Here is a 26950-nt window from a genome sequence, read left to right as displayed (position 1 = left end):
TCTTCTGACATAATTTGGTGTCAGGCTGTCAGTGCCTGTGCGTCCACGCTGCTCCAGATCCCACCTCGCAGTCTCATCTAACGTAATCCCACTGCGGGCCTTGGAACCATGGGCATGCACAGTGCATAACCTCGACTCTCACTCCCCTCCTTCCCTCTTCTTCAGACTGTGCGGTGTCACGGCCGTGGCATGCTAGGGATCAGCTGACGGCGCACAGTCTAAAGAAGGCGGAGGGAAATGAGCGAGAGCCCGAGGGGAAGATATGCACTGCGCATGCCCATGGATCCCAGGCCCGCAGTGTGACTCAATCAGAAGACACTGCGAGGCGGGATCTCGGGCACCGCGGCCGCACAGGCGCAGCCAGCCTGACACCAAATTATGTCAGAAGACAGGCAGCGCAAATAGGGCATGCCCAAGGGATAACAGAACAGCGCAGGCTCCGTGACAGCTTAAAACAACGCTGAGGAGGCAGCGCATGGCACCAAGGGGGTAGGAATGACGGCTGTGCTGCGTCACATTACGAAGGAAAGTCCCAGCTCCGGGACGGTATAACGGTATCAGTGAACACATTTTATAAGTGTTAAGTTCTGCGTGTGCAAAGAGCTAAAAAAAAAGAGCTACCTTTTCCTTGTGCAGCATTACTGCTGCACAAGATGGCTCTTTCAGTAACAAACGACGGGGGGGGGGGGGGGACAGGTTCCCTTACATTTAGGTTGTTGTGCCAGCGTGGCGGTCGCAGGACACATTGCCGGCTACACAGCTGGGGATCAGCTGACGTTACTGAAACCCAATAACACTGGGTCGTATGTTTTTACTGTGCAGCCTGCACTTCTGAGCCGCAACTGGCGGTGTTGGAGCCCAGGAATAGCAGTTCAGGTGGTAGAAAGATGAACACAGCAGGAGACCTGGATGACACCCAATTACTTAATCAGGCAGAGGAGTGGCAAATTCCTGCGAGATCCAGGCCTGGTTCATTTTCAGGAAAGTAAGCCGGTCAACGTTATCGGAGGATAGTCGCATGCGACGGTCTGTTAGTACACCACCTGCGGCACTAAAGACACGTTCCGATAAGACACTAGCCGCAGGGCAAGCCAGCACCTCCAATGCATACTGGCTTAGCTCTGGCCATGTATCCAGCTTAGAGACCCAAAACTTGAACGGGGAAGAGCCGTCTGGGAGTACAGTAAGAGGGCAAGCCATGTAGTCTGTCACCATCTGACGGAACCGTTGCCTCCTGCTGACTGGAGCCGCCGGTGATGGTGTAGACATTTGGGGCGGGCACACAAAAGTGTGCCAGAGTTGTGCCATACTGGGCTTGCCTTGGGCAGAGGCACTGCTTCTGCTCCCTCTTTGGGCAGAGCCTCCCCCACTGCCTCGACGCACTGAGCTGCTTTGTAAAGCACTAGCAGCACTCCTCTCAGTTGGACAGGAGAAGATGATGGAATTCACCAGTGTGTCGTGGTACTCCCGCAATTTACGCTCCCGGGTCAACGCAGGGATGAGGTTTTGGACGTTGTCCCGGTAGCGAGGATCGAGGAGGGTGAACACCCAATAATCAGGCATGTTGAGAATGTGGTCGATGCGGCGGTCGTTTCTCAGGCACTGCAGCATGAAATCCACCATGTGCTGCAGAGTGCCAACCGGCCCAGAAACGCTGTCCCCTGCTTGAGACATGATCTCTGCCCGCTCGTCATCACCCCACCCTCGCTGTACACACTGACCACTGGACAATTGTGTCGCTCCCTCCTCTGGACGGAGCTCTTCCTCCTCCATTGACTCCTCCTCATCCTCCTCACAAATTGGCCCCTGCGTACCCCTTTGTGAGGAACCACGTGGCGCTGACTCTCCAGAAGCTGATGGAAAAGGTGACTCCTCATCCTCCACCTCTTCCACCACATCATCCCTTAACCCTTGCAAAGTTTGCTGAAGCAGGCAGATAAGGGGGACAGTCATGCTGACTAGTGCATCATCTGCACTTGCCATCCGCGTGGAATAATCAAAAGGACGCAAAACCTGGCAGACGTCCTTCATAGTGGCCCACTCTGTGGTTGTGAAGTCTGATCGGCGCTGACTGCGACTTCTTTGCGCCTGATGCAGCTGGTACTCCATAACTGCTTGCTGCTGCTCACACAACCGCTCCAACATATGTAACGTGGAATTCCACCGGGTAGGTAGGTCACATATGATGCGGTGTTCCGGAAGGCGGAATCGGCGCTGCAGAGCAGCAATGCGGGATCTGGCCAAGCTGGAACGCCGCAAGTGAGCACACTCTAGGCGGACCTTGTGCAGCAGGGCATCAAGATCCGGATAGTCCCTCAGAAAACTCTGCACAACCAAATTGAGCACATGTGCCAGACATGGGATGTGAGTGAGGTTGCCAAGGGCCAAAGCTGCCACCAGATTTCGGCCATTGTCACACACTACCATGCCTGGCTGGAGATTCGCTGGCAGTAACCACACATCGCTCTCCTGCTTTATGGCATTCCAGAGCTCCTGCGCTGTGTGGCTTCGATGCCCCAATGAAACTAGTTTCAAGACGGCCTGCTGACGTTTGGCCACGGCTGTGCTCATGTCGGTCATAGGTAAACGTTCACGGGTCCATGTGGGGGTGGACTGTGACGGATCCTGCAGAGAGGAATCAGAGGAACTGGTGTAAGAGGAGGAGTCGATGCGTACAGACTGGATTCCTGCAATCCTTGGAGTGGGCAGGACACGTCCTGCGCCACTCGCACGATCTGTACCTGGCTCAACAACATTAACCCAATGGGCAGTGAGGGAAACATATCGCCCCTGTCCATGCTGACTGGTCCACGCATCGGTGGTGAGGTGGACCTTGCTACTGACGGCGTTCAGTAGCGCATGTTTTATGTTTGCCTCAACATGCCTGTGCAGGGCAGGGACAGCCTGCCTGCTGAAGTAAAAGCGGCTGGGCACCTTGTACTGTGGGACTGCCAATGCCATCAAGTCACGGAAGCTGTCAGTCTCCACCAGCCTGAACGAGAGCATTTCCAGGGACAACAGTTTGGCAATGCCTGCATTCAGAGCCTGTGCTCGGGGGTGGTTGGCCGAGAATGCCCGCCTTTTCTCCCATGCCTGTACTACCGATGGCTGTAGAGTAGACTGGGAGTGTGAGGATGACTGGGAAGGTGGTGCTGTGGGTGGAATTACACAAGGTCTCTGGGAGGAAGCCAAACCAGCTGTGCGTGAGCTGGAGGAAGAGGCAACACGAGCTGAAGAGGTGGTAGCTGCCGCTGTTGGTTGGCCTACATCTTCAGTGTGTTTCTGTAACTCCACCGCGTGCCTGGTCCGCACATGTTTCCACATATTTGTGGTATTGAGGTTGCTGACATTTTTCCCTCTTTTTACTTTATGATGACACAGCTTGCATTTGACAAAACAAATGTCATCTGCAACTGTGTCAAAAAAGGACCAGGCACTGCAAGTCTTGGGAGCGCCCTTTTTGGCTTTGGAAAGAGACAGGCTCCTAACGGGTGCCAAAGTGGAGGCTACAGGCTCCGCAGTCTTCCCCCTCCCTCTCCCTCTTTGGCCCGTAAGAGGAAGCTCTTCCTCTGAGCTGCTCCCACCACCTTCCTGTTCCTCACGCCACGATGGGTCAAGGACCTCATCATCTCCACTACCCTCTGCCACCAACTGCTCCTCCTGGGTAGTCTCAGCAGCACAGTACGCACGAGAAAGCGGCACCTGAGTTTCATCATCAGATGCGTACTGCGCTGTGGTCACCGGAGGCACTGGCCCACCTGCCTCTTCAGAGTCAGAGAGAAAAAGGTGTTGGGCATCACTGCACACTGCCTCTTCTTCCATTTCTCCAATGCTGCTTGGCTGGCCCCCTGTTTCCAAGCCAAGAGATTCAGAGAACAGAAGTAGAGACGGCTCCTGTCCTGGGCTCTCTGACTGCCTGGCCAATTTGGCAGGTGGTGAAGAGACAGATGGCTGCTCTCCAGTGCTCTGTGCCTGAGAGGATGTGGCACTAACTGAAGTCGATGCCGAGGCGTTAGCTGCCATCCACCCGACAACGGCTTCAATTTGGTCTTCACGCAGCAGCGGTGCACGGCGCTCTCCGACAAAGCTGCGCATGAAGGACTGTTCCCTGCTGAAACTGAGTGACGACGAGTCACCGGCGCCCGCAGCAGGCACAGAATCACCACGTCCTCTCCCTGCTCCTCTCCCTGCTCCGCGCCCACGCCCACGTGCCTTACTCCCTGCCCTCTTCATCTTGGTTGACAGATAAAGATAAGCAGAAAAGTACTAAGGCCTTAGTGTGCTTATTCCTGTAATGCTCCTCCTAACAGGTGTAAGAAACACTAATGTTGTAAATTGTGGACTAAACTTTATTATTTTTCAAATGTGGCCTACACAAGTGTAAGTTGTGTTTGGTGAACTTAACCTTTTTTTTGGTGCAGATCGGGCTACAGAGCTAGTTTAAATCACACGGAGACCGTGCAGACAGCCGTAAACGGCGCTGCAAGGCCAAGAAACCCTCCTCTAGGTTATCCTGTATAGTGTTTTTCCACTATTTAGCTGGATACAAGTGGAAAGACACTAATAGGAATTTTTTTTTTCAAATTTTAAACTGGCTGCACTATTTGAAAAAAAGGAAATTGTTTTTCAAGGTATGAGGCAGTAACGCACCCTGAGCTGAATCCAACCGGCTATGGCTGCACACAGACTACAGGGCGAGCTGCGCTCACACAGAGACCGTGCAGACAGCCGTAAACGGCGCTGCAAGGCCCCCAAAAAAACCTCTAGGTTATCCTATGTAGTGTTTTTCCACAATTGAGCTGGAGACTGGTGGAAAGACACTAATAGGAATTTTTTTTTTTTTCAAATTTTAAACAGGCTGCACTATTTGAAAAAAAGGAAAATTTTTCTCAAGGTATGAGCCAGTAACGAACCCTGAGCTGAATCCAACCGGCTATGGCTGCACACAGACTACAGGGCGAGCTGGGCTCACACGGAGACCGTGCAGACAGCCGTAAACGGCGCTGCAAGGCCAAAAAACCCTCCTCTAGGTTATCCTATATAGTGTTTTTCCACTATTTAGCTGGATACGAGTGGAAAGACACTAATAGGAATTTTTTTTTTCAAATTTTAAACAGGCTGCACTATTTGAAAAAAAGGAAAATTTTTCTCAAGGTATGAGCCAGTAACGAACCCTGAGCTGAATCCAACCGGCTATGGCTGCACACAGACTACAGGGCGAGCTGGGCTCACACGGAGACCGTGCAGACAGCCGTAAACGGCGCTGCAAGGCCCAAAAACCCCCCTCTAGGTTATCCTATGTAGTGTTTTTCCACAATAGAGCTGGAGACTGGTGGAAAAACACTAATAGGAAATTTGAGAAAAAATGTGCAGCAGGCTGCACTAAGAGCAAAAAAGAACAACTGTGTGAGGCAGTGTGAACCCCCCCTGAGCTGAATACAACCGGGTATATGGCTGCACACAGACTACAGAGTGAGCTGCACACACACACACACACACAGAGACCTTGCAGAACGCTGTTAAAACAGCGCTGCAAGGCAAGAGCAAGGTGAACAGTGAAGAACACACAGCGTTTTGCTAAATTAGCCTTTGGAAAGGAAAATAAAGCAATTAGCTAGCTCGACTGGCCCTCAGTTAGAACACAGCGTCCTGTCCCTAACTGAAATCACAGCAGAGTGAGCGCAAAATGGCGGCAGCGCTTTTTTATAGTGCAGAGTGACATCATTTCAGCAGCCAATCCCAGCCTTGCCAGTACTTACATGCCCACCATGCTAAACAGGATGTGCCCACACTTTCATTCATTCCTCATTGGCTGCTGCGTTCAATTTGAATTCTGGGAACTTCCGATTCCGGTATCCGATACGCGGGAAGTATCGGAATTCAGTATCGGAATTCCGATACCGCAAATATCGGCCGATACCCGATACTTGCGGTATCGGAATGCTCAACACTAGTAACCACCCATCGACCACTGCATGAACATCTCTAACCTCGCCTACTATATTCTAACCCATCCCTTGTTGTAGCTTGTGAAGCTTTGCGGGCAGGGTCCTCTCTCCTCCAGGATCCTTTTTATATTTTTGGGTGTAAACATTATTTTTGGGACTAGATTTACCGATCCTTACATGTAATTCGCCATGGACTAACCATAACAAATAATCTTAATAAGATTTTTTTTAAGGAAAAATGTATTGTGTGGTTATTACTTACTGTCTTAGATCCATACTGCCATCCAAAAAGGAAAGACGGTCGTAATAAATATATTTTTTCTTCTTTGGTGGGGCTGCTGACCCACTTCTTGCACGCTGCTGCCTTTCCCACCGGTACTGGTCCCTGATGCTGCGCCATCGTGTCATTACATCATCCACTGCAATGACATGGTAACAAATATTGTTTAAGCTCATTATGCACATAGCTTAATCCAGTTGTCAGTGATATATTATTATTCTTATTATTCTTTATTTATATACCACCATTATTTCCATGGTGCTGTACATGAGAAAGGGGTTACATGCAGAGTTCTAGATATCGTTCACAGTAAACAACTTTACAGTGACAGAGGGGAGAGGACCCTGTCCTTGCAGACATACATTATCTAATATTTGACCGAGGATAACAAAATGCCTTCTTAACTAATTATCATAAAGTTAAAATTTAGGGAAAAACAAAGAACAGGGTCAACACCCCTCTGGATGAGGTTTGAGGCAAAAAAAAGAGTTAGCAACGCAACATCAATAGCTATGTACTGTACCTAAACACTTTACCATGTTAATCAGCTTTGTTTTTGGGCCAAAATGCCAAAAAATTACATAGTAAGAGAAAAGATATTATTCCAGTAATCATGTAGGGAAAGCATCTTTCAAAGTAAATTATTGTCAATACATTAGTGTACTTACAAAGTCTTGTCTGCTCCGCACGTGGCCGTGGGGCATAATCTGGGAATAGGATCCCACAGATGGTCCTCCAAGCTGCCTCTTTCTTGGCCCGGTTCGAATAATTAGGATCCCGCTGGTCCCATATTTCTGGCCTTTCTTGGACCAGGATGAGGAGCATATCCACGTTTATGATGCTGGCGATGCTGCTTGCAACTTCGTGGAGGCGAGCGGCAGACTTCCGGGATGTCTGTGTGGCTTTTTGAGCTAATTAACATGTCTGAGCTGTCCTGATTGAGGGCTTGGCACAATTCCTTGCACCTGGCGATGTCTGGAGATGTCTGGTGTATTTCTCGCAAGTCACACTGTTGGTCCGTGTGTAATCCGTATTTTTCTGGCCCCCATAGACTTTCATTGGCGTATTTTTTGCGCAATACGGTAACAAAAGCAGCATGCTGCATTTTTCTACGGCCGTAAAAGACCGTGTAATACGGATCCGTAAAATACGGCTGATAGGAGCTGGGGCATAGAGAATCATTGTACCGTATTCAATCAGTATTTTCTGCACCTCTCTTGCGTCCGTAAAACACGCTAGTGTGAGGCCGGCCTCATTGGTAGCTGATTCTGATACTGACACCTGCACTTTATCCCCTGAAATGCTACGATCGAACACGATCGGCAGCATTCCGGGTGCTGTCAGAGGGCTGACAGTCCCTCTGCCTTTAAATCAGAGACCCTGTGACATGACACGGGGTCCCGATCATTGCCATAGTGAGCGGATGTCATCAAGACGACATCAAGGTCACCAGGGCTAGGAAAAATGCTGATCGTGCGCAGTGCTTGATCAGCAAGTCTCTCTGTCAGTGCAGAGCTGACAGTTTCTACATCATGAGGATGCTGCTGCATCTCCATGCTGTAGAAGCGATCAGCTTGCAAAAAATGATAGTCCCATAGTGGGACAAAGTAAAAAAGTAAAACTTTTTTTAAATAGTTATAAAAATATATATTTTAAAAAAATTAAAAATAATAAAAAATCAAAAGATATTGTATCTACAAATAAATATTTGAATGAAAAAAATATAAACAATAAAAGTACACATATTTGGTGTCGCCGGATCCACAATAAAAAAACAAGGCAAAGAACAATGCTTTATCATCATACCGCCGAACAAAAAGTGGAATAAAATGCGATAAAAAAGACGGATATAAATAAACATGGTACCGCTGCAAACATCATCTTGTCCCGCGAAAAACAAGCTGCAACAATACTCCATCAGCAAAAAAATAAAAAAGTTATAGCTCTCACAATAAAGGGATGCAAAAATAATTATTTTTTCTATATAATAGGTTTTTCTGTGTAAAAGTGCCAAAGCATAAGAATACGATATAAATGAGGTATCACTATAATTGTAGTGACCAGAAGAATATAACTGCCTTATCAATTTTACCACACATGGAACGGCATAAACCCCCTCCCCCCCCCCAAAAAAAAAAAAAAAGAAATTCCTAAAATGCTGTTTTTTTATTCTGCCTCCCAAAAATCTAAATAGAAAGCGATCAAAAAATGTCATGTGTCCGACAATGGTGCCGATAAATATGTCAACTCGCCCCACATAAAACAAGCCATAGCATAACTCTGTCGGCCAAAATATGGAAAAATTATAGCTCTCAAAATGTGGTACTGCAAAAACTATTTTTTGCAATAAAAAGCGTCTTTCAGTGTGTGACAACAGCCAAACATAAAAACCTGATATAGATGTGGTATCGTTGAAATCACACTGACCAGAAGAATAAAGTCACGTAATCACTTATACCACACGAGGAATGGCGTAAAAAATAAAACCAATTCTTCACCTACTGTTCATTTTTTCATTCTGCCTCCCAAAGAACGCAGTGAGGCTCGGTGCACATTTATCCTGCGCTGTGCATTGAGCACTTACACTGGGATTTCAGTGTAAATCTCTGAAATATGCAATTCAGGCAGAACCTCTGGCAGAAGATTACCTATAATGAGGCAGATGGAAGCACTGTGGATGCCGTTGTGCCTGTGATCTGGCGGTGTCTGTCATTTTAGGACTGCATAAAAGTGGTGTCGGACACAGTTTTGTGCACCTCTGAAAAGAAGGACACTGCTAAACAAAGGCCAGATGGAGTCCAGAGTAACTATGCTGCCTCATTATAGTGAATGGATCCCTTGGGGGGTTCATCTGAATCACGTCACTCAGAGATTTAGATGGAAACCCCAAAGTAAGTGCTCAGCGTAGAGTGCCAGATAAATGTGATACCAAACATTATGTAAAATGTTTCCAATAAAAGCTTAAACTCAATCCACAAAAAAAACAAGTCCTAACTCAGGTCTGTCATCTGTTAACTGAAATATAGGGGCTTCTTTATATCCTTCTGGTAGTACAGAGGATGTGGAAAAGCAAAATGGCTCTTCACCCGCCAAAAGAAATTCAGCAAATTCTGTGCTCCCAAATCCAAATGTCCCCCTCCTTTCTGAGCCCCACAGTGTACCTAAATCACATATAGCGTCCACGTTTGGAATTTCTGAAGTGATAAGAGCCTTCCTAACTTAACTAGTGCAGTACAGGCTGGGCATAACGTACAGGAGACTGCAACATACTGGTCACTACAACATACTGGTCACTATAGCAGCAGTTTGCAATTTTCACTAGGCAATATTTATTGCTGCTTGTTACTGGAAAATAGCCATGGAGTCAAAACCAGCACTATACCTGAAGATAAATTCCCAAAGGGGTATAATTTACAAAATGGGGTCAATTGAAGGAGGATTTTGCTCTACTAGCAATTTGGGACTCTGTATATGGAGTCGTCCGCAAACTCTTCTAGGAAAATTTGTGCTCCAGGAGGCAAATAGTGCGCCACTCCTCCTCTGTATGGCTAAGTAGTACTGTACAGCGACAAATGGGGTATTGCCATGTTCAGTAGAAATTGTGGGACAAATTTTGGTGCCATGTTTACCCACTTCTTGTGACAAAATGTAAAATCTGGGGCTAAAACTAAATTTTGATTGTAAAAATGTAGTTATTTTTTCTTTGCTGCTCAATGGTATAAAATTCTGTGACACACCCGTGGTATCAATATGATCACTTCACCCCTAGATGAATTCATTAAGAGGTGTAGATTGTAAAATGGGATCATTTATGGGGGAGGTCTGCTGTTCTGGCACCTCATGGGCTATCCCAATGGTCATGGTACCTGCAAACCATAACCGTAAAATCTGGTGCTCCTTGCCTTGTCAGCTTGCACTGTGCCTGAAAAATATTTCCCAATTACATATAGAGTAATGGCACACTCAGGGAAAAAATGGACCTCAGTTTGTTGTAAAAAGTAATTCTCCCATTAGCCCTTAGAAAAAGTAAAAACTTGGAGCTAAAACAACATTTTTGTGAGGAAAATGTGATTTTATTATTTTCACGGCTCAACGTTATAAACTTCTGTGAAGCACCTGGGTGTTCAAGGTGCTTACCATGCATCTAAATACATTCCTTGAGGGGTTTATTTTCCAAAATGTGGTCAGTTGTTGGGGGTTTCCATTGTATAAGCACATTAGGGGCTCTCTAAATGGGTTATGACGTCCGCTAATGATTCCAGGAAATTTTACATTAAAAAAATCACATGATGCTCCTTCCCTTCCGAGCTCTGCCATGGTCTCAAACAGTAGTTTTCTCCCTCATATTGAGAATAAGCATACTTAGGAGAAATTGCACAACAAATTATATGTTACAATTTCTTCTGTTACCCTTATGAAAATGCAATATTTTGTCCTGAAAACCTTTTTTTTGTCGGGAAAATTAGATTTTTTATTATTTTTACAGCTCAACATTATAAACTTCTGTGAAGCACCTGAGGGTTCAATGTGCTCACCACACATCTAGATCAGATCCCTGAGGGGTCTAGTTTCCAAAATGGTGTTACTTGTGAGGGAATTTCACTGTTTAGGCACATCAGGGGATCTCCAAATGCTTTGTAGAAAGGAACATAAACCAGCTCACCCGTGCTGCAAGAACCAATTCTCGGGAGCACGGACCCGCTGTGTCAGGCGTATAAGATCCAAAAAAAGAAAGGAATGTCCAGCTTCACCGATTCCATAAAAAAGAGTTTTCTTTATTCACATACTTTAAACTTGGAGGAATTAATTATTAAGATCATGATTAAGGGAGCCTAGTCTCCAGAAACGCGTTGAGATTCTTACCCATATGGTTGTGCTGAAGTCTGTATCCTCCAAGTTTAAAGTATGTGAATAAAGAAAACTCTTTTTTACGGAATCGGTGAAGCTGGACATTCCTTTCTTTTTTTGGATCTCCAAATGCTACATTGCGTCCGCCAATTGTTCCAGCAGATTTTACATAGTTACATAGTTATTAAGGTTGAAGGAAGACTATAAGTCCATCTAGTTCAACCCATAGCCTAACCTAACATGCCCTAACATGTTGATCCAGAGGAAGGCAAAAAAAAACCCATGTGGCAAGAGTAAGCTCCACATTGGGGAAAAAAATTCCTTCCCGACTCCACATACGGCAATCAGACTAGTTCCCTGGATCAACGCCCTATCAAGGAATCTAGTGTATATACCCTGTAACATTATACTTTTCCAGAAAGGTATCCAGTCCCCTCTTAAATTTAAGTAATGAATCACTCATTACAACATCAAACGGCAGAGAGTTCCATAGTCTCACTGCTCTTACAGTAAAGAATCCACGTCTGTTATTATGCTTAAACTTTTTTTCCTCCAAACGCAGAGGATGCCTCCTTGTCCCGGTTTCAGGTCTATGATTAAAAAGATCATCAGAAAGGTCTTTGTACTGTCCCCTCATATATTTATACATTAACCCCTTTCTGACATCAGACGTACTATCCCGTCGAGGTGGGGTGGGCCCCCATGACCAGGGACGGGATAGTACGTCATGACAGAAGATCAGCTCTCCACCCTCCTGTCAAGATCACACCTCACCACCTGCACGCTTGACCCGCTCCCATCCCACCTCATCCCTAACCTTTCCACGGTCTTCATCCCAACCCTAACACACCTCTTCAACCTCTCACTCACAACAGGTGTCTTTCCCTCATCCTTCAAGCATGCCAAGATCACACCCATCCTCAAAAAGCCCTCCCTCGACCCATCCTCTGTGTCTAGCTATCGCCCAATATCTCTTCTCCCTTATGCCTCCAAATTGCTGGAGCAACACGTCCATCTTGAACTGTCCTCCCACTTCTCCTCCTGCTCCCTCTTTGATCGGTTACAATCAGGCTTCCGTTCCCATCACTCAACTGAAACTGCCCTAACTAAAGTCACCAATGACCTACTAACTGCCAGGAGCAAGCGACACTACTCTGTCCTCCTTCTCCTGGACTTGTCTTCTGCCTTTGACACTGTAGACCACTCCCTTTTGCTACAAATCCTCTCATCCCTTGGCATCACAGACTTGGCCCTTTCCTGGATCTCGTCATATCTGACAGACCGAACATTCAGTGTCTCCCTCCCCCACACCACCTCCTCACTTCGCCCCTTGTCAGTCGGTGTTCCTCAAGGCTCTGTTCTAGGACCCCTACTCTTCTCCATCTACACTTTCGGCCTGGGACAGCTCATAGAATCCCACGGTATGCAGTACCATCTCTACGCTGACGACACGCAGATCTACCTCTCCGGACCTGACCTCTCCTCCTTGCTTACCAAAATCCCGCACTGTCTGTCTGCCATTTCAGCCTTCTTTTCTGCTCGCTTTCTACAACTGAACATGGACAAAACAGAATTCATCATCTTTCCCCCATCTCACTCTACCCCTCCACCAGACCTATCCATCAATGTCAATGGCTGCTCACTATCCCCAGTCCCACACGCCCGGTGCCTCGGGGTGATCCTCGACTCTGCCCTCTCTTTCAAGCCACATATCCAAGCCCTTGCCTCCTCCTGTCGTCTCAAACTCAAAAATATTTCCCGGATCCGTGCTTTCCTTGACCGCAACACTGCAAAAACGCTAGTGCATGCCCTTATCATCTCCCGCCTCGACTACTGCAACCTCCTACTCTCTGGACTCCCCTCTAGCACTCTGGCACCGCTCCAATCCATCCTACACTCTGCTGCCCGACTAATCCACCTGTCCCCCCGCTATTCCCCAGCCTCTCCCCTGTGTCAAGCCCTTCACTGGCTTCCTATCGCCCAGAGACTCCAGTTCAAAACCCTCACACTGACATACAAAGCCATCCACAACCTGTCTCCTCCATACATCTGTGACATGGTCTCCCGGTACCTACCTACACGCGACCTCCGATCCTCCCAAGACCTCCTTCTCTACTCCCCTCTCATCTCTTCTTCCCATAACCGCATCCAAGACTTCTCCCGTGCTTCCCCCATACTCTGGAACTCTCTACCCCAACACATCAGACTTGCGCCTACCATAGAAACCTTCAAAAAGAACCTGAAGACTCATCTCTTCCGACAAGCCTACAGCCTGCAGTGATCCTCAACCTACTGAACAGCCGCACAGCCAGCTCTTCCCTCTCCTAGTGTATCCTCACCCACCCCCTGCAGACTGTGAGCCCTCGCGGGCAGGGTCCTCCCTCCTTATGTACTCGTGTGCCTTGTTATCTGCTCATGTTTAATGTATTTGTCTATATTTGCCCCGTATTCACATGTAAAGCGCCATGGAATAAATGGCGCTATAAAAATGTATAATAATAATAATGCCCTTTAATGCGACACTGCGACTTAAGTCGCGGTGATCGCATTAAAATTCCGACGCCATCTTACCTCAGGGAAGATGGCCTCGGCATCCTGGGGTATGGCGTCCCCTCCCCCGCCTCCCGATCGCTGTGATTGGCTGTTCAATTCTGAACAGCCAATCACAGCCTTTCTCATTGTTTCAGCCAATCAGCTTGGCTGAAACAGTGAGGTTCCAGGCTAGGATCGAGTACCGATGTACTCGATCCTGGGGCCGGTGCCTGGCAACCCAGGCACCGGCCAAAACCCCCCGGATTGGCGCGATCGACGATCACATCGATCGCGCCAATCACAGGGCATAGCGGCGGTGTTACCGCGCTGTGCCCTGCCTGAAAGTACCTGATCCGGAGCCTTCCTCAGCTGCCCTGCGGCTCCGGATCCTGCAGCTGTGATTGGCGCGATCGATGTGATCGTCAATCGCGCCAATCAGGAACAGACCCGCCGGATCGGCGCGATCGACGATCACATCGATCGCGCCGATCGCAGGGCACAGCGGCGGTGTTACCGCGCTGTGCCCTGCTTGGAAATCCATGTGCCGGGCCCTGCCTCATTTGCCTGCCACCTCCCCCACCACCTCCTGCAGCTCTGCCAATCAGGGCACAGCAGCGGTGTGCCCGCGCTGTGCCCTGATGGTGACCTGCCGGTGACCTGCCGGTCACCTGCCGGTCACTTGCTGGTGACCTGCCGGTGACCTGCCTATGATCGGAGCTGTGAGCTCCGATCATAGGCTGGTGCCTAGCGACACCGGCGTCACCAGGGCCACCTCTGATTGGTGGGATCGATGTGATCATTCAATCCCACCAATGACAGGTCACAGCAGCGGTGTGACCGCTCTGTGACCTGTCTCACCTGTCCCTGACCTGTCTGACTGCTCTTCAGGAATCCTCACACTTGGTGAGGATTCCTGAAGAGCGGTCACGCTGACAGATCCCCTCCTGTGCTGAGACTTGTGGTGCCACAGTAGCCTGGGACACCACAATTCTTGCTAAAGAAAGAAGACAGAAGAAAGAAGACAGAAGAAAGAAGAGAGACTACAACCGTAAGTGTTCATCCCCGATCCCGGCCCGATCTTACTTCACCCCCCCTTACCCCTCCCCCCCCCTTCCCCTTCCCTCTCCACCCCCACTTTGCGCCGCGTTGATTGGTGACGCAGTTCACCGATCAACACTCGTGCTCGCTTTTCTTTTTCACCCCCCTTAGCGCCACCGAGCGTTGATTGGTGACGCAGTTCACCGATCAACACTCGTGCTTGCTTTTCTTTCCCACATCCCCGTCCACGCACCCCGCCGCTGCGTCTGAACCCGTGCCTTTCATTTCTTTTTTTTTCCCACATCCCCGTCCACGCACCCCGCCGCTGCGTCTGAACCTGTGCCTTTCATTTCTTTTTTTTTTTCCCACATCCCCGTCCACGCACCCCGCCGCTGCGTCTGAACCCGTGCCTTTCATTTCTTTTTTTTTTTCCCACATCCCCGTCCACGCACCCCGCCGCTGCGTCTGAACCTGTGCCTTTCATTTCTTTTTTTTTTTTCCCACATCCCCGTCCACGCACCCCGCCGCTGCGTCTGAACCCGTGCCTTTCATTTCTTTTTTTTTCCCACATCCCCGTCCATGCACCCCGCCGCTGCGTCTGAACCTGTGCCTTTCATTTCTTTTTTTTTTTCCCACATCCCCGTCCATGCACCCCGCCGCTGCGTCTGAACCCGTGCCTTTCATTTCTTTTTTTTTCCCACATCCCCGTCCACGCACCCCGCCGCTGCGTCTGAACCCGTGCCTTTCATTTCTTTTTTTTTTTTTACACATCACCGTTCACACACCCAGCAGCCGCCGAACTTTGATAAGTGACGCAGTTCACTTATCAGAGCTAGGGCCTGCTGTTTTAGACTTTTCCTTTTACAGGTATTTTTTTTTCCTTTAGCTTTTTCCTTTCAGAATAGTTTGCACCAAACACTATCCCCCCCCCACACGTACACAGTTATCAATAAATATTACACCCAAGCACCATAATCACAAAAAAAATGTCCCGTTCGTCCCAGCAGCGCTATTCATTGGAGGAGGCATATGCTTTCCTTGCCTCCGACACTGATAGTGAGGGAGAGGATCCCACATTCCTTTACTCTTCAGATTCTTCATCCTCTTCCTCCTCCTCATCTTCCTCCTCGGGTCCTGCGGAACCGCCACGCAGACGCCCCAGGAGAGAAGATCAGGCAGCGCCCACTCCTGAAAATGAACCAGCGCGACCCTCTTCGGACACCATATGGACCTCGCCCCCCGAAAATTACGAGCCACTGATTCCTGATTTTGTGGCAGAATCAGGAATCAAGTTTGACACCACCGGCCTCACAGAAATAGACTTTTTCAAAGTCTTTTTCTCTGAGGCTTTCGTTAACCTCATGGTGGAGCAAACTAATTTGTATGCTCGGCAATTTTTGGAGCAAAACCCCCGTTCATCATTTTCTAACTGGTCTCCTGTGGACGCAGTTGAAATGATGCAGTTTTGGGGCCTGGTCCTCCATATGGGGATCGTGAAGAAGCCAGAAATTCGGCAATATTGGAGTGTAGATATTTTATATAACACTCCAGTGTTCCGAATGGTCATGGTTCGGACGCGTTTTGAGGCCATCCATAAGTTTTTGCATTACAATGATAATGCACGGTGTCCCGCACGAGATGACCCCAATTTTGACTGTCTGTACAAAGTTCGGCCGGTCATCGAACACTTCAGCAAAAAGTTTGCTGAAGTGTACGTGCCCAAAAGGGACATCTGTGTGGATGAGTCCTTGGTTCATTTTAAGGGGCGGCTCAGATTCCGTCAATACCTGCCCAGCAAAAGGGCCAGGTACGGAATCAAACTCTACAAGCTGTGTGAGAGTACCTCAGGGTACACCTACAGCTTTAGAGTGTACAAAGGGAAGGATAGCAGGATTGAACCGCCTGAGTGTCCTTCCATCCTGGGAGTGAGTGGGAAAATTGTGTGGGATTTGGTGCACCCACTGCTGGATAAAGGTTATCACCTCTACACCGATAACTTTTATTCCAGCATCCCACTCTACAAATCCCTCTCTGCGCGAGGTACCACAGCCTGCAGTACTGTCCACAAAAATCAGAGAGGCCTCCCGAAGACGCTACTTGGGCAGATGCTCAGAAAAGGTGAGAGCAAAGCCCAATGTAGCGACCACCTGCTGGTGGTCAAGTACAAGGACAAGAGGGATGTCCTTCTCTTGACCACCATACACGGTGATGGCAGTGCCCTCAGCAGTGTACGGGGTACCTCAACACAGGTCTGCAAACCGGACTGTGTACTGGGGTACAACAAAAACATGGGGGGCGTTGATCTCTCCGATCAACTCCTCCAACCGTACAGTGCTTTGAGGAAAGCCAAGGTGTGGTACAAAAAGCTGTCCGTGTACATCGTACAAATGGCAATGCTCAACGCTTTCCTGCTGTCACGATGTGCACGACACACTGATACGTCGTACCTTCAGTTCCAGGAGGTAGTGGTTAAGGCCCTGATATTTGGCACGAGGGAAGGAGCGGGCCCCAGTACTTCCGGAACTGAGGGTGCTCGTATCATACCAGGTCAGCATTTTCCGGGGGTGGTCCCGCCAACTGATAGAAAAAGTAAGCTGCAAAAAAGGTGCCGAGTGTGCTACAAAAGAGGAGTACGCAAGGACACCATCTATCAATGCGACACCTGCCCCGACAAACCTGGCCTGTGTATGAAGGACTGCTTCAAATTGTACCACACCTCCATGCACTACTAATTTACTTAACAGGAACCAGTAGATTAGTTCCAAAGAGGGGGCACATCTAAGTAAGTTCCTTGGGGGTCTAGGTTCCAAAATGATGTCACTTGTGTTTTTTTTTTTACTGTTTAGGCTCTGCAAACGGAACATGACGCCCTCAGAGCTAGTCCATCAAAGTCTGCATTCCAAATCGTCACTGCTTCCCTTCTGAGTCCCGAAGTGCCCAAACAGTTTTTTCCCACATATGGGGTACCAGCATACTCAGAACAAATTGGACAACAACTTTTGGGGTCCAATTTCTCCTCTTACCCTTGGGAAAATATAAAATTGGGGGCTGAAAGATCATTTTTGTGGGGGAAAAAATAGAATTTTTTATTTTCACGCCGGGCATCATAGACTTTAGTGAAGCACTTGGAGGTTCAAAATTCTCACGACACACCTAAATAAGTTCCTTAGGGGGTCAAGTTTCCAAAATGGGGTCACTTGTGGGGAGTTTCTACTGTTTAGGCACATCAGGGGCTCACCAAATGGCACATGATGCCTGCAGACAATTCCATCAAAGCCTGCATTCCAAAACGTCACTACTTTCCTTCCGAGCCCCAAAGTGTGCCCAAACAGTAGTTTTCTCCCACATATGGGATACCAGCGTACTCAGGACAAATTCGACAACAACTTTTGGGGTCCAATTTCTCCTGTTACCCTTGGGAAAATAAAAAATTGGGGGCTGAAAGATCATTTTTGTGGGGGAAAAAATAGAATTTTTTATTTTCACACCGGGCATCATAGACTTTAGACCTAGATAAGTTCCTTAGGGGGTCTAGTTTCCAAAATGGGGTCACTTGTGGGGGGTTTCCACTGTTTAGGCACATCAGGGGCTGTCCAAACGCGACATAGCGTCCGATCTCAATTCCAGCCAATTTTAGCTTGAAAATGTCAAACGGCGCTCCTTTCCTTCTGAGCCCTGCCATGCGCCCAAACAGTGGTTCCCCCCCCACATATGGGGTATCAGCGTACTCAGGACAAATTGGACAACAACTTTTGGGAATTTCTCCTTTTAGCTTTGAGAAAATAAAAAATTGGGGACTAAACCATCATGTTTGTGGAAAAAATAGGATTTTTTATTTTCACGCCCGGGCGTTATAAACTTTTGTGAAGCACTTGGGAGATAAAAGTGCTCACGACACAACTAGATAAGTTCCTTAGGGGGTCTAGTTTCCAAAATGGGGTCACTTGTGGGGGGTTTCCACTGTTTAGGCACATCAGGGGCTGTCCAAACGCGACATGGCGTCCGATCTCAATTCCAGCCAATTTTAGCTTGAAAATGTCAAACGGCGCTCCTTTCCTTCTGAGCCCTGCCATGCGCCCAAACAGTGGTTCCCCCCCACATATGGGGTAACAGCGTACTCAGGACAAATTGGACAACAACTTTTGGGGTCCAATTTCTCCTTTTACCTTTGAGAAAATAAAAAATTGGGGACTAAACCATCATGTTTGTGGAAAAAATAGGATTTTTTATTTTCACGCCCGGGCGTTATAAACTTTCGTGAAGCACTTGGGAGATAAAAGTGCTCACCACACACCTAGATAAGTTCCTTAGGGGGTCTAGTTTCCAAAATGGGGTCACTTGTGGGAGGTTTCCACTGTTTAGGCACATCAGGGGCTCTCCAAACGCGACATGGCGTCCGATCTCAATTCCAGCCAATTTTAGCTTGAAAATGTCAAACGGCGCTCCTTTCCTTCTAAGCCCTGCCATGCGCCCAAAAAGTGGTTGCCCCTCACATGTGGGGTATCAGCGTATTCAGGACAAATTGGACAACAACTCTTGAGGTCCATTTTCTCCTTTTACCCTTGGGAAATTAAAAAAATTATTGCTGAAAGAACATTTTTGTGACTAAAAAGTAAAATGTTAATTTTTTCCTTCCATGTTGCTTCTGCTGCTGTGAAACACCTGAAGGGTTAATAAACTTCTTGAATGTGGTTTTGAGCAGCATGAGGGGTGCAGTTTTTAGAATGGTGTCACTTTTGGGTATTTTCTGCCATATAGACCCCTCAAAATGACTTCAAATGTGAGGTGGTCCCTAAAAAAAATGGTTTTGTAAATTTTGTTGTAAAAATGAGAAATTGCTGGTCACATTTTAACCCTTGTAACTTCCTAGAAAAAAAAATTTTTGTTTCCAAAATTGTGCTGATATAAAGTAGACATGTGGGTAATATTATTTATTAACTATATTGTGTCACTTAACTCTCTGGTTTAACAGAATAAAAATTCAAATTTGGAAAATTGCAAAATTTTCAAAATTTTTGCCAAATTTCCATTTTTTCACAAATAAACGCAAGTTATATCGAAGAAATTTTACCACTATCATGAAGTACAATATGTTACAAGAAAACAATCTCAGAATCGCCAAGATCCGTTGAAACGTTCCAGAGTTATAACCTCATAAAGGGACAGTGGTCAGAATTGTAAAAATTGGCCCGGTCATTAACGTGCAAACCACCCTTGGGGGTAAAGGGGTTAACATAAGATCACCCCTTAGTCTTCGTTTTTCCAAACTAAATAGCCCCAAGTGTAATAACCTATCTTGGTATTGCAGACCCCCCAGTCCTCTAATAACCTTGGTCGCTCTTCTCTGCACCCGCTCTAGTTGAGCTATGTCTTTCTTATACACCGGAGACCAGAACTGTGCACAGTATTCTAAGTGTGGTCGAACTAGTGACTTGTATAGAGGTAAAATTATGTTCTCCTCATGAGCATCTATGCCTCTTTTAATGCATCCCATTATTTTATTTGCCTTTGTAGCAGCTGCCTGACACTGGCCACTGAATATGAGTTTGTCATCCACCCATACACCCAGGTCTTTTTCATTGACGGTTTTGCCCAGAGTTTTAGAATTAAGCACATAATTATACATCTTATTACTTCTACCCAAGTGCATGACCTTACATTTATCCCCATTAAAGCTCATTTGCCATTTATCAGCCCAAGCTTCTAGTTTACATAAATCATCCTGTAATATAAAATTGTCCTCCTCTGTATTGATTACCCTGCAGAGTTTAGTATCATCTGCAAATATTGAAATTCTACTCTGAATGCCCCCTACAAGGTCATTAATAAATATGTTAAAAAGAAGAGGGCCCAATACTGACCCCTGTGGTACCCCACGGCTAACCGCTACCCAGTCCGAGTGTGCTCCATTAATAAACACCCTTTGTTTCCTATCCCTGAGCCAGCTCTCAACCCACTTGCACATATTTTCCCCTATCCCCATTATTCTCATTTTATGTATCAACCTTTTGTGTGGCACCGTATCAAAAGCTTTTGAAAAGTCCATATACACTACATCCACTGGGTTCCCTTGGTCCAATCCGGAACTTACCTGATCAAATTAGTCTGACATGAGCGGTCCCTAGTAAACCCGTGCTGATACTGGGTCATGAGGTTATTCCTCTTCAGATACTCCAGTATAGCATCCCTTAGAATGCCCTCCAGGATTTTACCCACAGTAGAGATTAAGCTTACTGGCCTATAATTTCCGAGTTCAGTTTTTGTCCCCTTTTTGAATATTGGCACCACATTTGCTATACGCCAGTCCTGTGGTACAGACCTTGTTATTATGGAGTCTTTAAAGATTAAAGATAATGGTCTATCAATGACTGTACTTAATTCCTGCAGTACTCGAGGGTGTATCCCATCCGGGCCCAGAGATTTGTCAATTTTAGTGATTTTTAGACGCCGCCGCACTTCCTGCTGGGTTAAGCAGGTGACATTTAATGGGGAATTTTTATCACTAGTCATTTTGTCTGCCATGGGATTTTCTTGTGTAAATACTGATGAAAAAAAGTCATTTAGCATATTGGCTTTTTCCTCATCCACCATTTCACCCAGACTATTTTTAAGGGGGCCAACACTATCATTTTTTAGTTTCTTACTATTTATGTAGTTAAAGAATATTTTAGGATTATTTTTACTCTCTCTGGCAATGAGTCTCTCTGTCTCAATCTTTGCTGCCTTGATTTGCTTTTTACAGAATTTATTTAATTTTCTGTATTTATTTAATGCCTCATCACTACCTACTTCTTTTAATTCTCTAAATGCTTTCTTTTTGTCACTTATCACGCTCCTTACAGCTCTATTTAGCCATATTGGTTTCCTCCTATTTCTAGTATGTTTATTCCCATACGGTATATACTGTGCACAGGTCCTATCCAGGATGCTAATAAATGTCTCCCATTTTCTTTGTGTGTTTTTTGTGTCTCAGGATATCGTCCCAGTTAATTGCACCAAGATCCTCTCTCATCCATTGGAAATTTGCCCTCCTGAAGTTTAGTGTCCTTGAAACCCCTCTATTACACATCTTTTTAAAGGATACATGAAAACTTATTATTTTGTGATCGCTATTACCCAAGTGACCCCCAACCCTTATATTTGATGTGCGGTCTGGCCTGTTGGTTAATATTAGGTCTAGCAGTGCCCCCTTTCTTGTTGGATCCTGAACCAGTTGTGAAAGGTAATTGTCTCTTATACAGTTAAGTCCATATATATTTGGACAGATACAACATTTTTCTAATTTTGGTTATAGACATTATCACAATGAATTTCAAACAAAACAATTCAGGTGCAGTTGAAGATCAGACTTTCAGCTTTCATTTGAGGGTATCCACATTAAAATTGGATGAAGCGTTTAGGAGTTTTAGCTCCTTAACATGTGCCACTCTGTTTTTAAAGAGACCAAAAGTAATTGGACAATTGACTCCAAGGCTATTTCATGGACAGGTGTGGGCAATCCCTTCGTTATGTCATTCTCAATTAAGCAGATAAAAGGCCTGGAGTTGATTTGAGGTGTGGTGCTTGCATTTGGAAGGTTTTGCTGTGAAGTAAACATGCGGTCAAAGGAGCTCTCCATGCAGGTGAAACAAGCCATCCTTAAGCTGCGAAAACAGAAAAAACGCATCCAAGAAATTACTGCAATATTAGGAGTGGCAAAATCTACAGTTTAGTACATCCTGAGAAAGAAAGAAAGCACTGGTGAATTCATCAATGCAAAAAGACCTTGGCGCCCACGGAAGACAACAGTGGTGGATGATCGCAGAATAATCTCCATGTTGAAGAGAAACCCCATTCACAACAGCCAACCAAGTGAACAACACTCTCCAGGAGGTAGGTGTATCAATATCCAAATCTACCATAAAGAGAAGACTGCATGAAAGTAAATACAGAGGGTTCACTGCACGGTGCAAGCCTCTCATAAGCATCAAGAATAAAAAGGCTAGACTGGACTTTGCTGCAAAACATCTAAAAAAGCCAGCACAGTTCTGGAATAACATTCTTTGGACAGATGAAACCAAGATCAACCTCTACCAGAAGGATGGAAAGAGAAAAGTATGGGGAAGGCGTGGTACAACTCATGATCCAAAGCATACCACATCATCTGTAAAACACGGCGGAGGCAGAGTGATGGCTTGGGCATGCATGGCTGCCAGTGGCACTGGGTCACTAGTGTTTATTGATGATGTGACACAGGACAGAAGCAGCCGAATGAATTCTGAGGTATTCAGAGCCATACTGTGTGCTCAGATCCAGCCAAATGCAGCCAAATTGATTGGTCGTCGTTTCATACTACAGATGGACAATGACCCAAAACATAAAGCCAAAGCAACCCAGGAGTTTATTAAAGCAAAGAAGTGGAATATTCTTGAATGGCCAAGTCAGTCACCTAATCTCAACCCAATTGAGCCTGCATTTTACTTGTTAAAGCCTAAACTTCAGAAAGAAAGGCCCACAAACAAACAGCAACTGAAAACCACCGCAGTGAAGGCCTGGCAGAGCATCAAAAAGGAGGAAACACAGCGTCTGGTGATGTCCATGAGTTCAAGACTTCAGACAGTCATTGCCAACAAAGGGTTTTCAACCAATTACTAGAAATGAACATTTTATTTAAAATTATTTAATCTGTCCAATTACTTTTGGTCCCTTTAAAAACAGGGTGGCACATGTTAAGGAGCTGAAACTCCTAAACCCTTCATCCAATTTTAATGTGGATACCCTCAAATGAAAGCTGAAAGTCTGAACTTCAACTGCATCTGAATTATTTTGTTTAAAATTCATTGTGGTAATGTCTATAACCAAAATTAGGAAAATGTTGTCTCTGTCCAAATATATATGGACTTAACTGTAGTTGTCAAAAACCGATTACCTTTGCTGGAACTGCAGGTTTCTGTTCCCCAATCTATTTCAGGGTAGTTGAAGTCTCCCATAATAATGACTTCTCCTTGAGTTGCAGCTTCATCTATTTGCTTTACGAGGATACCGGTTTTTATGTACCGGTAATAGGATTTTACAGAGTCCACGACAGCACCCACAACGAGAGAGAGGGGATCCGCCCACCTTCCGGACAGGAACCTACAGGTTAAAAAGGGGCGGTCCCCCTCGCCCTCCAGTTTGCATTCCAGAGTACAAGGGATACCGCCAATGAATCAGTACATGACAATATTATCTTAAACACTACTAAATACCACCACCTCTATAGAGTGATCTCTAAAGGCACACCTTCCAACAGAGTGCAAGAATAAGTAACTAAATACGGGGGGGAATGTATGGGTGCTGTCGTGGACTCTGTAAAATCCTATTACCGGTACGTAAAAACCGGTTTTCCTATCGCCACGACAGCACCCACAACGAGAGACTTTCAAAGATTATCTATTTGGGAGGAACCACAGCACTAAGTACTGAACGGCCAAACTGTAAGCTGGAATTGGCAGATAGATCAAGGCGATAGTGCTTATAAAAGGTGGAAGGTGATGACCAAGTTGCCGCCTTACATATCATTTCAATGGGGACATCTGCCTTCTCCTCCCAAGATGATGCCATAGCCCGAGTGGAGTGCGCCCTGATGCCTTCTGGTGGTGTTACTCCCCTGGCAGAGTAAGCAAGACATATCGCTTCTCTAATCCATCTAGCGATAGAATTCTTTGTGACACCTGAACCCTTTTTCCGATTCTGGAAAGAAACAAACAGAGCCCTACTCTGTCTCCAGCTTTGTGTCCTATTCAAGTATTCTAATATCGCCCTCTTTACATCTAGAGTATGATATTTTTTCTCCTCTTCTGAACCTGGATTTTCATAAAAAGATGGTAAATAAATCTCCTGACTTGATACTTCTGGCAAGTATGCAGGATCAGGTTTTAAGACAATCTTATCCTGGAGAATTATTAGATAGGGAGGATCTACTGACAACGCATGTATATCACAGACCCTCCTGGCAGATGTTAAAGCTAAAAGTAGAGCTGTTTTTAAGGTTAAATTTTTTATCGAAATAGAATCTAATGGCTCGAAAGGAGGTTCAGTCAACGCCTCAAGCACCAAATTTAGATCCCTAGGGGGTATTCTTACAATATGGATTGGGTTAGAACGCTGACATGCCTTAATAAACCTAGCAACCCATCTATTACCAGCTATATCACTGTTATACAGAGCCCCTAAGGCTGAAACATGAACTCTTAGAGTGTTGACTGCTAAACCCAATTCCCAGCCTTTCTGAAGGAATTCTAAAATAGCCGAAATCGGAGCTTTATCTCCTAATGGTTGCTGATAAAACATAAGGAATTTTTTCCAAATTTTTGTGTAGATTTTCGTAGTGACCTCCTTTCTGCTTTTCAATAAGGTAGCTATTAAAGCATTGGAGAACCCCCTCTCCCTCAGAAGCTCCCTCTCAAGTTCCAAGCCGTTAAGTGAAGAGTCTCCAAATTTGGATGACGAAATGGACCTTGAGAAAGGAGTTCCGGAACCACTGGCAACACCCAAGGATCGGTCACAGACATTGTCCTGAGGAGAGAGAACCAAGGCCTTCTGGGCCAGAAGGGGGCGATTAAGATCACTCTGGCTCTTTCCTCCCTGATCTTTCTGAGAACTATCGGAATCAGACACATTGGGGGAAAGGCATATGCCAGCTGGAAGTCCCAATGGACACGAAGGGAATCCACTATGAACGGTCGGTCTGCTATGTGTAAAGATGCAAACTTCCTGACCTTCCTGTTCTCCCTCGTAGCAAATAGATCTATTACCGGCAAACCCCAAAGACTGACTATCTGATCGAATATTTGTTTGTTTAGAGACCATTCCCCCTGACGAAGGGAATGGCGACTGAGATAGTCCGCCTCTATATTGAGTTCCCCTTTTATATGAACTGCCGACAGGGAATGCAAGTGATTCTCGGCCAGGGACAATATCCGTGCTGTAGTGGTCATTAGGGATCGTGACCTTGTCCCCTCCTGATGATTGATGTAGGCCACCACAGTCATATTGTCGGTTTGTATCTGTACATGCAAATTTTTCAGGGATGGTAGTAAGTGAAGAAGAGCTTGATTGACCGCAGCAAGCTCTCTTAGATTTGAGGAATTCTGGGATTCTTGAATCGACCATCGCCCTTGGGTTAGAATGTCTCCCATATGGGCTCCCCAACCGAACGGACTGGCATCTGTTGTAACTACGTTGTCCGGAGTGATGGTCCAGAGAACTCCCTTTGCTAAATGTGCTAGATTGAGCCACCATCTCAGATCGTGAAGAGTGTCGGGTGATAAACTGAACTTTCTGCTTAGAGAACCCCGAAGATCTTTCTCTGCTTGAAGAACTTCGTACTGAAGCATTCGAGTATGAGCCTGAGCCCATCTCACCGCCGGTATACACGCAGTCAATGATCCCAGTAGAGACATTGCGTCTCTTAAACTTAAGTTTGGAACTTTCCTTACGGCCATGATCCTTCGAATTATCTTCTGCTTCTTCTCTTCTGGTAGAAAGAATGACTGATTTTCTGAGTCTAGAAGAACTCCTAGGAACATCTGACATCTTGTAGGTTCTAGTTTTGACTTTTCCCAGTTGATTATCCATCCGAGTTCCTGTAGGGATGATATTATGGCATTTACCCTAGCCGTACACTGAGCAATTGAATTCCCGACTATTAAAAAATCATCTAGATAGGGCACTACAAGGGTTTCCCTTTCCCTGATATGGGCCATTACTTCCGAAACAAACTTTGTAAAAACTCTAGGTGCCATAGACAGGCCAAAGGGCATTGCCAGAAATTGGAAATGTTTAATCTGATGGTTTACCCATACTGCCATCCTGAGGAATTGCTGGTGATTTCTGTAAACTGGAAGATGGTAGTATGCATCTTTTAGATCCAAGACCAACATGTAGCAGCTAGGAAACAAAAGCTTAGTTGTTGATTTAATGGATTCCATCTTAAAAGCGTGGTACTGAAGATATTTATTTAATTTACGCAAATTTATGATAGTCCTAAAGGACCCATCAGGTTTGGCGATTAAAAATAGCGGAGAATAAAAACCCGACTTCTCCTGATGTTTTGGAACCTCTTCAATAACTCGCTTTGTAAGCAATTGCTGAATCTCTAATCCTAAGGCCTGTTGTTGGGCCGAAGAGTCCTGCGATGTTATTACAAAATGATTTGGGGGAGTTATCAAAAATTCTAATTTTAACCCTGACTCAACTATCCCCATTATCCAGGCACTAGAAGTTATTTTTTTCCATTCATCTGAGAAGAACCTTAGTCTTCCCCCTACTGGTAGATCTGTTC

Source organism: Ranitomeya imitator, chromosome 3 (genome assembly GCF_032444005.1).
Source record: "Ranitomeya imitator isolate aRanImi1 chromosome 3, aRanImi1.pri, whole genome shotgun sequence".
In the NCBI taxonomy this organism is placed as follows: Eukaryota; Metazoa; Chordata; class Amphibia; order Anura; family Dendrobatidae; genus Ranitomeya; species Ranitomeya imitator.
This window is presented reverse-complemented; position numbering follows the sequence as displayed.